Here is a 14,769-nt window from a genome sequence, read left to right on the forward strand (position 1 = left end):
GGTCTTTGCAGAACTCTTCCATGATTGAATTCTTGAACTCAGTGCCATTATCACTTCTTATAATTTTAACAAAATCTTTGACCAACTTATCCAGCTGTCTGACATGATCAGTTAGAGTAGATGCGGTTTCATTCTTCTTGTGCAAGAAATACACCCAAGTGTATCTTTTGAACTCATCCACAATAACCATAACATATTTCTTCTTTGCAATAGACATGACATTGACTGGACCAAATAGATAAACATGCAGTAGGTGATAAGGCTCAAGAATTGAAGATTCAGTTTTGCTCTTGAAAGAAGATTTTCTTTGTTTTGCCTTTTGACATGATCACAAAGGCCATCAGGAGCAAATACTGATTTTGGAAGTCCCCTCACAAGATTTTTCTTTACTAGCTCATTTATGTTGTTGAAGTTTAAATGAGAGAGTCTTATGTGCCAATTCCAGCTTTCTTCTATTGACGCTCTACTCAACAGACAGATTGCAGAACCATCAGAACTTGTTAAAAGTCTGGCTTCATAAATGTTACCATGTCTGTAACCTTTCAGAACCACTTTTCCTGTAGAATAGCTTACAACTTCACAGTGTTCTTCAAAGAAATCCACATGATAACCTCTGTCACAGATTTGACTCACACTTAGCAGATTGTGTTTAAGTCTTGAGAGAAGAGCTACTGATTCAATGATGATATTCCCGAGATTGATATTGCCATTTCCCAGTATTTTTCCCATGTTCCCATATTCATAAGAAACTCCTAGGCCAGCTTTCTCCATAAAGTCTGATAGCAGGGCTTCATTTCCAGTCATATGTCCTGAACATTCACTGTCCAGCACTTGGATATCTTTCCTGTTGCCCTGCAATCACAAAGACCACTAATGGTTAGTTTTAAGGACCCAGACTTGCTTGGATCCTTTGGCCTTTTTAATTTTGTTAGAATTTGCAGCGGATTTAATTTCAGAGTTTATGCTAACATTCTGTTTATCAGAGTTTATATCAGACTTTGCATCATACTTTACACTAGAAGGAATTAAAGTAACTTTCTTCAAAGAAGGTTTTATTTGATAGTAATCATAGTACAAACTATGATATTCCTTACAAGTATAAATGGAATGCCATAAACTACCATAATGAAAACAAGGATTTTGTGGCTTAAACCTAATAGACTGACTCTTAACTCCTGATCTAGGAGGTAAAGAGTTTATATCTTTATTTTTCCTGCAAAAAAAGCAAGATGGTTAGAGTTTCCACAGTTATAACATTTCTTTATAGGAGCATTAGGAACAGGCATATAATTATTGCTTTTATTCATACCTTCCTTTCCATTCCTATTTTTCCTAGCTTCCTTTACCTTGTTGACATTCCTAATCTCTTTCAGCTTATGCTTAAGGTGCTTCTTTGTCATTAAGCCTATGTTAACTTCAGTTGGTTTATCCTGTTTCAATTTGTCAGAAGTTGACTTTTCCTTAACTTCTATCATAGACTCTTTCATCTTTTCAGAATCAGACTTTACAGTTTTTGCTAAAAACTTAACAGGATTTACCTTTGGCTTAGCAGTCTGTTTAACAACAATTGGCTTAATTGGTTCAGTTCCTTTTTCACTTTTATCATCTCCATAACCTAAGCCCTCTTTCCAGTTTCCACTACTTAATAAATTATGAGTTGTTCTGCCAGAGTTAGTCCAAGTTCTGATAATCCCTCTTTCCTTTTCTATGTCAGATTTTAGAGATTCATTCATTTTTAACACTTCATCTCTAACATATAAAGCATCATCTTTTTCTTTCTTAGTTTGATGAAGAAAAACTAACTCCTTTTCTAAATAATCATTTCTCTTTTTATAAGAAAGATTTTCAGATGTTAATCTTTCACATGTTAAAGTCTGATCTCTATAACTAATGAACATGGTTTTAAGATACAATCTCAACTCAGTAATATCATCAATGTGAAAGGCATAAGTTGTTTGAGGTACCTTCAATTCAACAGTTTCAGGGCTGCTATCAGCATTTGCCATCAGGGCATAGTTCACCTCATGTTCAGAATCTGAAGTGTCTGTCCAACTTTTCTTCTTTGTGACAAATGCCTTCCCTTTGTCATTTTTTTCCTTTCTTGCAGTCAGGAGATATGTGGCCTCTTTCACCACAGTTATAGCATTTGACATTTGAGTTGTCTCCTCTGTCAGACTTTCCTCCCTTGTCTTCAGACTTTCTGAACCCTTTCTTATCAGAACTTCCACTTTTCCTAAAAAACTTCTTGCCTTTTCTGAATTTCCTGTAGGCTATCTTTGTGATACCCTTCACCATAAGAGCACACAATTTCATCATCTCTTCATCAACATCTATTTCAGGTAAACTTACAGTTTCTGAATCATCATCATCAGAATATGCTGACTCTGAATCAGACTGTATGATGAGAGCCTTTCCTTTGCCCCTCTTTGACGCAACCAATTTAGGAGATTTCTCCTCAGCTTTAAGAGCAACTATCCTTGACTTTCTTCCATGCCTCTTGCTCCTTTGATCCATCTCAAGTTTATAAGTCTTGAGCATACCATAAATTTCATCAAGAGTAGTTTCAGTAAGGTCATAGTTGTCTCTTATGGTAGTAGACTTCAAATCCCAATTTTCAGGAAGAGCTAAAAGGAATTTAAGATTTGAATCTTCAAGATCATATGTAACACCCCCAGATCCGGGGTCGGGAATCCGGGTTGTCACGGTCTTTCTTTCCACAATATCACTTTACTTAATTAATAATAAATACCCTCATGCTGTGACCCCACACTAACACACACCACAACTCGTTATAGTCTCAGAGATGAAATTGAAATAAGTACAAGTCTTTGAATCTACAATTTAAAATTATTACAACCCAAAATGATTACTTGATAATTTACAGTTAATTGCCATTATCTGCCACAAGTTATAATTATACATAATTGGATTCTCAAAAGTAGATGGTCTAAACTACAATGGATCTACCTCTGCAGCTATAGCAGCTACAATATCAGCGGGAAGACGCGGGACGCTTCCCACGCGCTTGCGCTGGGTCTGCTGGAGTCTGGCCATCTCTCCTAACTGTTGTTGTGTGATGAAGAAATAAAGCAAGAGTGAGCCTTACAGCTCGCAAGATAATATGTATAGTGGTAACAATAATATAAGTATCTACATGGATACTTACTAGCATCTCTATCATATGCAAGATAATTACTTGCTAGATATAAGTAAAAACAAGGAATGAAGCTACCAATACTTCACCACACTTATATCATATAAAGTTACTTGAACTGCCACCGCTCAAAGTATTATAAGTTTTAAGAAAAACATCCCATAGATGAGACCACAAGTTAAGACTTGAATAGATTCAATCTTTGAAATATTATTGAATGAAAAAAAAGTTATGAGATACTTTATTTAGTCCCGATATATATATATCCACATATATATATATCCCGAAAACATTTCCTGGAACCTCTGTTATGTGAAGTATGAACAGAGTTCGAAACATCCAATGAATTTTGGAAAGGAAAAGAACTTTGGCATAAACCCGATATCTCGCTGATCAGGCAAAGATACCAATAAGTAACCTTTTCTACTAGTAGATGGACGAATTCCCCACTGGTCATCACCCTGGTCATAATTAAGACCTATGCTGGACTGCCACTCAGCCACCTATGCATTTGATGGACTCCCACTGAGCCACTTACACAATAATAGACCGTACCTCGGCCTGTCGCTTATGCCGACTCAATGAGAGGGGCTTACTTCCCGAACTTTGGGCAAGTAATCAATTCATTTACCAAATCTGCAACCTTGTTGTGAATATAAAATACACCACAGAGCCGGATTTCCCAGGTTTTGAGCGGGTATTTAAATCCCCTTTAAAAAGGAAGATCTTAAATATAAAAATGAGTTTTGGGATCCGCTCTGACTTTTAAAAACCATTTTGAAGACTCGAAAACACTTTAAAGAGTGTTTGGAGTAAGGCTGATTTAATGAAGTAAATCAGTCCCCAGAATATTAGAAAATATCTGAATATTATTAATTAAATAATATTCCCATGAAGAATAGTCTTTATAAAAATAATTGAAGTAGAAGTATTAAAATTTATACTTGAAACGAGTATTAAATAACCAAAGATATACTTATATGAAAGTATTATCTTTATTTGAATAATCGAAAATAAGTTTGATTATTAACACCTTATTCTTTAATAAAATAAAGAATATATTTCAGCAAATAATCGGAGTCATAGATCCTCAAATGAATATTCAATTAATATTCAATAAATAAAATAAACTGAGTCATAATACCTCGAATGAATATTATAAATAATATTCATTAAATAAAATAAAGGAGTCATAAGTCCTCCGATGAATATTCAAATCATATTGAAATAATAAAATAAACTGAGTCATAACCCTCGAATGAATATTCAAATAATATTCATTAAATAATATAAAAGAGTCTTAAGTCCTCGAATGAATATTCAAAATAATATTCATTAAATAATATAAAGGAGTCATACGCCTTCGAATAATATTCGAAATAATACTCGATAATAAAATAAAGTTTAAAGTTATCGAATAAACCTTATTCGATTAATAGTTTGGAAAAACTATAACCATATATATATATAAATATATAAATATATATATATATATCCATATCCATATAAACTCTACTCGGGATCCTCGACTCCCGGTTTTAGAAAATATTTTCACCTTTGGGTCCCTATACTAAGGGTGTACGCAAATACCGCTTATCTCTAGCATAGGTATTATGCAACGAATAAGCATTTGAACCAACAGATATATAAATCAAGAATACGAAACAGGCATGCATATATACCATATCACATGCTACAATATATCGCAAGAATTTGCTAATAACAAATATGCATTTATCACAAGATCATGCATATACACATATACATCACAACAACAGTATAACGGGTAGAAAACTTGCCTGAGCGACTTGGGGGTGAGAAAGGCTCGGGACGAGTCTGATATCCTATAAACAACAAGTAAGTTGGAATTAAACCAAAATCACTTGTAAATCTATACTTTAACTAACTTAGACTCTAATGCTAGTTTTACGCTCACCGATTCGCTTAAGTCACTCGGGTACCCTCGGCTCCACCATTTTTAATAACTTAACCTTTACGAGTTTTAAAGCGATTCCTTCGCGAATGTCTTACCAACTGCCTAACACACTTACCATAATGTTTCATACATTAATTAACCCTTTTTGGTCTTTAACCTATGTTTCAAATTAAGGCGAGGGAAAAAGTTTCGTTCGCGAAACGCCGTTACTTGAAACGGTCGTTTCTCCTAAACCGTGCATCGGAATCGAACGAACTACATATCAAAACGAAGCTCGTAACATGAGCTATCTAAACATGGCAGTGGTCACAATTTAGCAGGGGGTTCTCGGGTCCTAATGCTATGCACAAAAACAGTCCAAAGAAAATCGGACGTTACGACGGCTATGTTTACGTGATTTCCAAATTTCAACCCATTCACAAACAACCCAAATCAACCTCAAATCCAACATACAACCATCCTCCATCCTTATCACATCATAACAACCCCAACCAATTCAATTTAACCATTCATACTTATGCTTAAACTTAACTTTAATCATACTTAAGTTCCTTAAAATCAAAACCACAAAATTACCATTCCATTACACTACCATACCAAATCTCAAACTCTAAATCATAACAACAACTACAATAGCATCCCACTCATCAAAATCACCTTATAATATATATGAACCTAGGGTTTGGAAATGGTATACCTTCCTTGAAGTGGTGGGTGGAGCTAGGAAGCCTTAAGAAGCTTTGAGAAGCCTTAGGAAAGCTTGGATCTTCAAGAAAAACAAGAAAAGTTCAAGTTAAAAAAACTTGAAAACACTATTCATTGTCTTCTTCTTTGATTAAATGGAGAAGCTAGAGAAAGAATTAATGGCTTAAACTCATGATATAGCCATAACTAAGCATAAAGATGGTTAGGGAATTTTCTTACCAATTAAGGATGCTTGGATCTTGATTTTGAGAATTTTTGCTTTGAAAAAAAATGAAAAGCCGAGAGCTAGGTGATGAACAAATGCCTTGGCTGATTTTTTTGATTCTTGATGAAATGATTTTGCTAGCTTGGTTGACTTGATTTGTATTTGATTTAGCAAATTACTACCTTGCCCTTGAATTTGTGTGGTCCTTAATCAACCACACCTCCCTTCTTCCCATGTCATGCTTACCTCATCCTCATGATGTCATCCTTCCTTCCTTGTCTTCTTTCTATTGGTTGGATGACATCACTCTCATTAATCCCTTTGATTAGCTTCCTAATCGTTTGCCTAATGACCGCTGATCTGTTATACGGTTCGCTTAACTTTCGTTCTCGTTTATCGTTTGAAGGATCATACCCGGGATCTTATTACTTAGGTTCCCTTAACCTTTCTCAATACATTATATTCCTTTTTATGATCCTCTATTATAATCCTTTAATTTAAATCCTTTTTATTCTGTTACCTTATACTCAATTCTCTCCGTATCTTGTGGATTTCCGGGAAAAACCAAAGTGTTCGGAATTGGATTCTGACGATCTTTACATACACTTATATACTTCATAGAGTACTAATAATATCCCAGAATATCCATAACAGAACCCCTACATAGTGTGGCATGAAAAGTTTTTCTCATTCAGCTAAAACACTATTCACAAGGGTTACAAAAAGTTGAAAAATTTTGGGGTTATTACAGTCTCCCCTCCTTAAAAGGATTCCGTCCCGGAATCAAACAGAAAACAAATGGGGGTACTTTTCTAGCATTGTGCTCTCTAGTTCCCAAGTTGATTCTTCCACATTATGATTCTGCCATAGTACTCTGACTAGCTTGATCACTTTGTTCCGAAGCACCTGCTCCTTCTTATCCATAATCCTTACTGGCTTCTCCACGTAAGTTAGATCTGGCTGCATATCCACCTGCTCGTACTCCACTATGTGTCTGGCATCCCGATGATACCTCCTTAGCATTGACACATGGAACACATTATGAACTTGTTGCAAATTAGGGGGTAGGGCTAGCTCGTAAGCTAACTTTCCAATCCGTCTTAATATCTCAAAAGGTCCAATGTATCTTGGGCTTAGTTTTCCCTTCTTTCCGAACCTCATTAATCCCTTCCAAGGGGATACTTTCAGCAGTACTAAGTCCCCTACTTCATATTCCTTGTCCTTTCGGGCTAGGTCTGCATATTTCTTTTGTCTGTCTTGGGCTGCTACAAGTCGCCCTCTGATAAGATCCACTATATCTTTGGTCCTTTGGACCACTTCGGGTCCGAGCATCTTCCGCTCTCCTACTTCATCCCAGTATAAGGGAGATCGACACCTTCTTCCGTACAAGGCCTCATAAGGCGGCATCCCGATGCTAGCATGAAAGCTATTGTTATAAGAAAACTCGATCAACGGCAGGTGATCATCCCAACTTCCTTTAAGGTCTATTGCACAGACTCTCAACATATCCTCTAGTGTCTGGATGGTCCTTTCACTCTGTCCATCCGTCTGGGGATGGTACGCGGTACTCATATTTAACTTGGTCCCCACACATTCCTGAAAGCTCCTCCAAAATCTGGAGTTGAACCTAGGGTCTCGGTCTGAGACAATGGACGCTGGGACTCCATGTCGTGTCACTATTTCCTTAAGGTAAATGTCCACCAGTCTATCGACTGTGTATCTCTCATTGATAGGAATGAAATGAGCTGACTTTGTCAATTGGTCTATAATTACCCAAATGGCATCGTGATTGGCTTTCGTCCTTGGCAAGCCTACAACAAAATCCATCGCTATCTGTTCCCATTTCCATTCGGGAATCTCTAGGGGTCGCAAAAGTCCACTGGGTCTCTGGTGCTCTGCCTTTACTCTTTGGCAAGTCAAACACTTGTTCACCCATTCTGCTACGTCCCTCTTCATGTTGGGCCACCAGTAATATTCCTTCAAATCCCTATACATCTTGGTACTTCCTGGGTGAATGGAATACCTTGAACTATGGCTTTCATCCAAAATCTCATCTTTAAGTTCTTGAACATTCGGAACCCAAATTCGGTAGGAGTACCTCATTATCCCCTTATCATCTTTTTCAGTATGGATCTCCTCTCCAGTCATTGACTCTCTGCCTTCATTCATTATTTTCTCCTGGCACAATCTGATCTTTTCCAATAACTCTGGCTGCATTGAGATCTCAAAAAGCTTTTCAGTTCCGGTTCCGGTTACCTTTACTTCTATTTCCATTTTCTCAAAATCCCTTATCAACTCTTCCGAAGTCGTTATCATTCTGAGTCTTTCCTTTCTACTAAGGGCATCAGCCACCACATTGGCTTTCCCTGGATGATAGAGAATCTCACAATCATAGTCCTTGATTAGTTCTAACCATCTCCTCTGGCGCATGTTGAGCTCTTTCTGCGTAAATATGTACTTGAGGCTCTTATGGTCTGTGAAAATCTCGCACTTCTCTCCATACAAGTAGTGCCTCCAAATTTTTAAAGCAAATACTATTGTCGCGAGCTCAAGGTCATGAGTAGGATATCTAACCTCGTATTCCTTCAATTGTCTCGACGCATACGCAATAACTCTACCGTGCTGCATAAGCACACATCCTAATCCTTTGTGCGACGCGTCACTATATATCACAAAATCTCCTTTTCCGTCCGGCAATGCCAATACCGGAGCCGTTATCAACCTTTTCTTTAATTCCTGAAAACTGTTCTCGCATTTCTCCGTCCATTCAAACTTCTCTGTCTTACGAGTAAGTCGTGTCAAAGGGGCTGCGATCTTCGCAAAGTCCTGTACAAATCTACGATAGTAGCCGGCCAATCCTATGAAACTCCTTACCTCTGTGGGTGTGGTTGGCCTTTCCCAATTTGAGACCGCCTCTATCTTGGAGGGGTCGACCAATACTCCTTCTTTATTGATCACATGTCCTAAAAACTGTACTTCATTCCGCCAGAATTCACACTTCGAGAATTTGGCATATAACTGTTCCTCTCTGAGTATTCCTAGAGCTATCCTCAAATGCTCTGCATGTTCTACCTCAGTCCTTGAGTAGATCAAAATATCATCGATAAAAACTATCACACACTTGTCCAAGTACTTCTTAAATACTCTATTCATTAAATCCATGAAAGCCGCTGGGGCGTTGGTTAATCCAAAGGACATTACCAAGAACTCATAATGCCCATACCTGGTACGGAACGCTGTCTTGGAAATATCTTCGGGTTTAATCTTTAGTTGGTGATATCCAGTTCTCAGGTCGATCTTGGAAAAATAAACAGCATCCTTTAGCTGGTCGAACAGATCGTCTATTCTAGGCAATGGGTACCTGTTCTTTATGGTTAGCTTGTTCAACTCTCGATAGTCTATGCACAACCTCATGCTCCCATCTTTCTTCTTAACAAATAAAACTGGTGCTCCCCACGGAGACACACTGGGTCTTATCATACCTTTATCCAAGAGTTCCTGCAATTGGATAGCTAATTCCTTCATTTCTAACGGGGCTAACCGGTAAGGTGCTTTTGAAACTGGCGCCGTCCCTGGGGCCAACTCAATAGCGAATTCAATCACTCTATCGGGTGGTAATCCCGGAAGGTCTTGTGGGAATACATCTTCAAATTCGTTGACTACTGGAATATCTTGTAAGTTGGGCACCTCCTTCTGCGTGTCCACCACATAGGCTAGGTAAGCCTCACTTCCTTTTCGTAGCATCCTTTTGGCCTGGGCCATAGTCAAAAATTTCTGCGTCTGCCTCTTTCCTCTAAATATAACTTCTTTCTTCCCGGGGATATTTAACTTAACTTTCTTCCCTTTACAGTCTATCTGAGCATCGTTGCTAGATAGCCAGTCCATTCCCAAAATCACATCAAACTCCCCTAATTTAAAAGGAATCAGATCAACACTGAAAGATTGCTCCCCTATGCCTATCTCACAGGCGGGGTGAATCTGGTTAACAGGAATAATTTCATGATTGGCTATTTCTACTTGTAAGGGTTCTATCAAGGGTTCAGCCTTAAGTCTTAACTTACGCGCAAGGTCCTTTGATATAAAAGATTTAGTTGCTCCCGAATCAAATAAAACATTTGCACTGACTGAATTTAGAGAAAGGGTACCTGCTATCACATCTGAATCTTTCATAGCTTCCTGGACTGTTATGTTGAAAGTCCTCGCAGTAGGTGGCTTATTAGAAGCAGCCCTGCTTGCTCCCGAAGCTGCTGGTTTGTTCATTGGGCATTCCTTCTTCCAATGACCCGGGCGTCCACACCGATGACAATTGGTGGTTGGAACGACGGCAGGGGTTGATGATGGGCACCTAGTTGAATAGTGGCCTTCCCGACCGCACTTAAAGCAGGTTACTGGCCTTTCTTTACACTCCCCCGTGTGATTCCTTCCACATATGTTACAGGCTGGCAATGGGGGTCGAGACTGGTTGGAATAGGACATTCTTGACTTCTGGCCGCCCTGGCTCACACTCACACTCATTGGTCGCTTAAACCCAGTGTTCCTTCCTGGCAGGGACACTGCTCCTCGATTAAATCTAGTTGGGAAGCTCCTTCCTGCGGAACCTCCACCCGTGCTCATACTTTTCCTCTTTATTCCTTTCTCCTCTCTTTCCTTCTGCATCTGTTCACTTCCAACTTCTACAATCGTTGCCTTTTGCACCAGAGTGGCATAGTCCGTAAGCTCAAGGATTGCCACCCTATTCTGAATCCACGGTTTCAGTCCCTGCTGAAACCTCCTAGCTTTCTTTTCCTCGGTGCTCACAAACTCCGGCACAAACCTTGATAACTCAGTAAATTTCGCCTCGTACTCTGCTACAGACAAGTTATTCTGCTTTAGCTCCAAGAACTTGAGCTCCATCTGGCTTTCCATAAACCTCGGGAAATACTTTCCCAGAAACAACTGACTAAATCTCTCCCAGGTTATAATAGCATCTGCCTCCATGTTTTTCTTGGCCTCCCACCAGTAGTTAGCTTCTCCTTTCAGAAGGTAGGTAGCAAATACAGTCTTCTGTGCCTCCTCGGTACTCAAAATCTCAAAAGATTTCTCCATTTCCTTTAACCATGCCCTTGCCTCAACTGGGTCGGCTGATCCGTGGAACTCAGGGGGCTTAAGGGACTTAAAAGCCCTGAAAGAGTTTGCCACAGCATTGTTACTTCCTTGAGGGGGTGGGTTGGGTTGACGTTCCAAATTCTGTCTTAGGAGTTGCATGAACTGGCTCATGGGATCCATGCCTGGGTTTGGTACTGGTTGCTCAACCTCGGTTTCTCCTTCTTCAGCCTCTATCTCAAATCCCTCAACATCATATGTTTCCTCTTCCTTTTCATACAGGGAGTCATCCTGTTCCACATAATCCTCATCTTCCTCTTCACTGTGTTCTTGGTTTCTATTGTCCTGATTATGGCTTCCCTGGTCCTCAGATCCAGGGTTCGCCCTAGTTCCAATCTTTCTTGGCGGCATGATTCTGATAATAATAAAAACAATTATTGGGAAAATTCAACGTTAGGTCACAATCATATACATCATTGTGCCTTGCACGGCTCTTATAATGGGGAGAACGTATATCGCAATTCTATTATTTTAAGAAAGTTCTAATACGAAGTGCAGTAAATATAATAATAAAACAGTGATCCCGTCACTATGGAACTGAACCGAAAGGAAACAAATATATACATAATGCGAGAAATACATAGTTTGATCTGGTCAAAAGTACAACAGTGCTACAGTCATCTGTCCCAAAAGTGATACACAAGAGTCTATCTGTCTAGTCAGAAAAAGGGATGCTATATACAAGTCAACTATCCCGGAAAATTGGCTCTTGCTAAGGCCTCGGCTAACTAGACAACTAGACTATTCCATCATCAATCCTGAATCACACACCGGAGCGGGTCAGCTCCCAAACCCTTTCCATCGCACGACGGAAGATATAGTCGGCCTGCCGCCTGGAGATCCTACCATGCCTGTCCCCCTGGAGAGATCTGAGTCTCGCTCGGGACGTGAGCTCTATCCCCGTAAGCTCCCTCCTCAAGGATCGGGGTATAGAAGCCCTGGTCTCATAAGCTCGGGTACGCCTACCCGCCCTCTCTGCATCCAACTCCCTCCTGGCCTCATCTAGTCGGCCCTCGGCAACAGCCACTCGGGTCCTCAATACATCCTGAACATATCCATGAGCTAACGAAGACTGCCTCTGGGCAGGGTCAAGAGGTGGTGAATCCGGAGCCGCTGAGGGTGCCTCCTCGGTCTGCCTAGGCTCGAAAGTATGGGTCTCTGAGCTGTCATCATCAGGAATCCAAGATAGTGGTGGAGGGGTAGGGGCTCTGACCACCGGAAGTGTGGGTAAAGGGATACCAGCATACACTACCATAGATCCAACACGCTCCTCAGCTACTGGGACCTCATCCGGGTCCTCCTCATCTGGAATAGCAATAACCTCTGTCTCTGACTCCTCTGAGGGGTCCTCCTCATCTGAAACAGCAATGACCTCCGTCTCAGGCTCCTCTAGGGGGTCCTCCTCATCCTCCTCCATCTCAGGCTCCTCCTGATCCTCAACATCTAGCAATGCCTCATCATGCTCACGCTCGAACATCTCTGGGTCCTCTATCTCAGGCGCCTACACATTAAACGAGCTAAGTTACTATCATGATACTTATAAGGGTTCCCGTAAGGGTTTTAGCTGTCAGTACTACTTTAAGTAGTCCGACCATGAACTTGGCAAGAGTTCTTATTATCTTTGTGAGTTTATTATTTTATCGTCGCATCATCTCTGAGGTTTATAACGCTTAGCTCTGATACCATTTCTGTAACACCCCCAGATCCGGGGTCGGGAATCCGGGTTGTCACGGTCTTTCTTTCCACAATATCACTTTACTTAATTAATAATAAATACCCTCATGCTGTGACCCCACACTAACACACACCACAACTCGTTATAGTCTCAGAGATGAAATTGAAATAAGTACAAGTCTTTGAATCCACAATTTAAAATTATTACAACCCAAAATGATTACTTGATAATTTACAGTTAATTGCCATTATCTGCCACAAGTTATAATTATACATAATTGGATTCTCAAAAGTAGATGGTCTAAACTACAATGGATCTACCTCTGCAGCTATAGCAGCTACAATATCAGCGGGAAGACGCGGGACGCTTCCCACGCGCTTGCGCTGGGTCTGCTGGAGTCTGGCCATCTCTCCTAACTGTTGTTGTGTGATGAAGAAATAAAGCAAGAGTGAGCCTTACAGCTCGCAAGATAATATGTATAGTGGTAACAATAATATAAGTATCTACATGGATACTTACTAGCATCTCTATCATATGCAAGATAATTACTTGCTAGATATAAGTAAAAACAAGGAATGAAGCTACCAATACTTCACCACACTTATATCATATAAAGTTACTTGAACTGCCACCGCTCAAAGTATTATAAGTTTTAAGAAAAACATCCCATAGATGAGACCACAAGTTAAGACTTGAATAGATTCAATCTTTGAAATATTATTGAATGAAAAAAAAGTTATGAGATACTTTATTTAGTCCCGATATATATATATATCCACATATATATATATCCCGAAAACATTTCCTGGAACCTCTGTTATGTGAAGTATGAACAGAGTTCGAAACATCCAATGAATTTTGGAAAGGAAAAGAACTTTGGCATAAACCCGATATCTCGCTGATCAGGCAAAGATACCAATAAGTAACCTTTTCTACTAGTAGATGGACGAATTCCCCACTGGTCATCACCCTGGTCATAATTAAGACCTATGCTGGACTGCCACTCAGCCACCTATGCATTTGATGGACTCCCACTGAGCCACTTACACAATAATAGACCGTACCTCGGCCTGTCGCTTATGCCGACTCAATGAGAGGGGCTTACTTCCCGAACTTTGGGCAAGTAATCAATTCATTTACCAAATCTGCAACCTTGTTGCGAATATAAAATACACCACAGAGCCGGATTTCCCAGGTTTTGAGCGGGTATTTAAATCCCCTTTAAAAAGGAAGATCTTAAATATAAAAATGAGTTTTGGGATCCGCTCTGACTTTTAAAAACCATTTTGAAGACTCGAAAACACTTTAAAGAGTGTTTGGAGTAAGGCTGATTTAATGAAGTAAATCAGTCCCCAGAATATTAGAAAATATCTGAATATTATTAATTAAATAATATTCCCATGAAGAATAGTCTTTATAAAAATAATTGAAGTAGAAGTATTAAAATTTATACTTGAAACGAGTATTAAATAACCAAAGATATACTTATATGAAAGTATTATCTTTATTTGAATAATCGAAAATAAGTTTGATTATTAACACCTTATTCTTTAATAAAATAAAGAATATATTTCAGCAAATAATCGGAGTCATAGATCCTCAAATGAATATTCAATTAATATTCAATAAATAAAATAAACTGAGTCATAATACCTCGAATGAATATTATAAATAATATTCATTAAATAAAATAAAGGAGTCATAAGTCCTCCGATGAATATTCAAATCATATTGAAATAATAAAATAAACTGAGTCATAACCCTCGAATGAATATTCAAATAATATTCATTAAATAATATAAAAGAGTCTTAAGTCCTCGAATGAATATTCAAAATAATATTCATTAAATAATATAAAGGAGTCATACGCCTTCGAATAATATTCGAAATAATACTCGATAATAAAATAAAGTTTAAAGTTATCGAATAAACCTTATTCGATTAATAGTTTG

Source organism: Apium graveolens, chromosome 11 (genome assembly GCF_009905375.1).
Source record: "Apium graveolens cultivar Ventura chromosome 11, ASM990537v1, whole genome shotgun sequence".
In the NCBI taxonomy this organism is placed as follows: Eukaryota; Viridiplantae; Streptophyta; class Magnoliopsida; order Apiales; family Apiaceae; genus Apium; species Apium graveolens.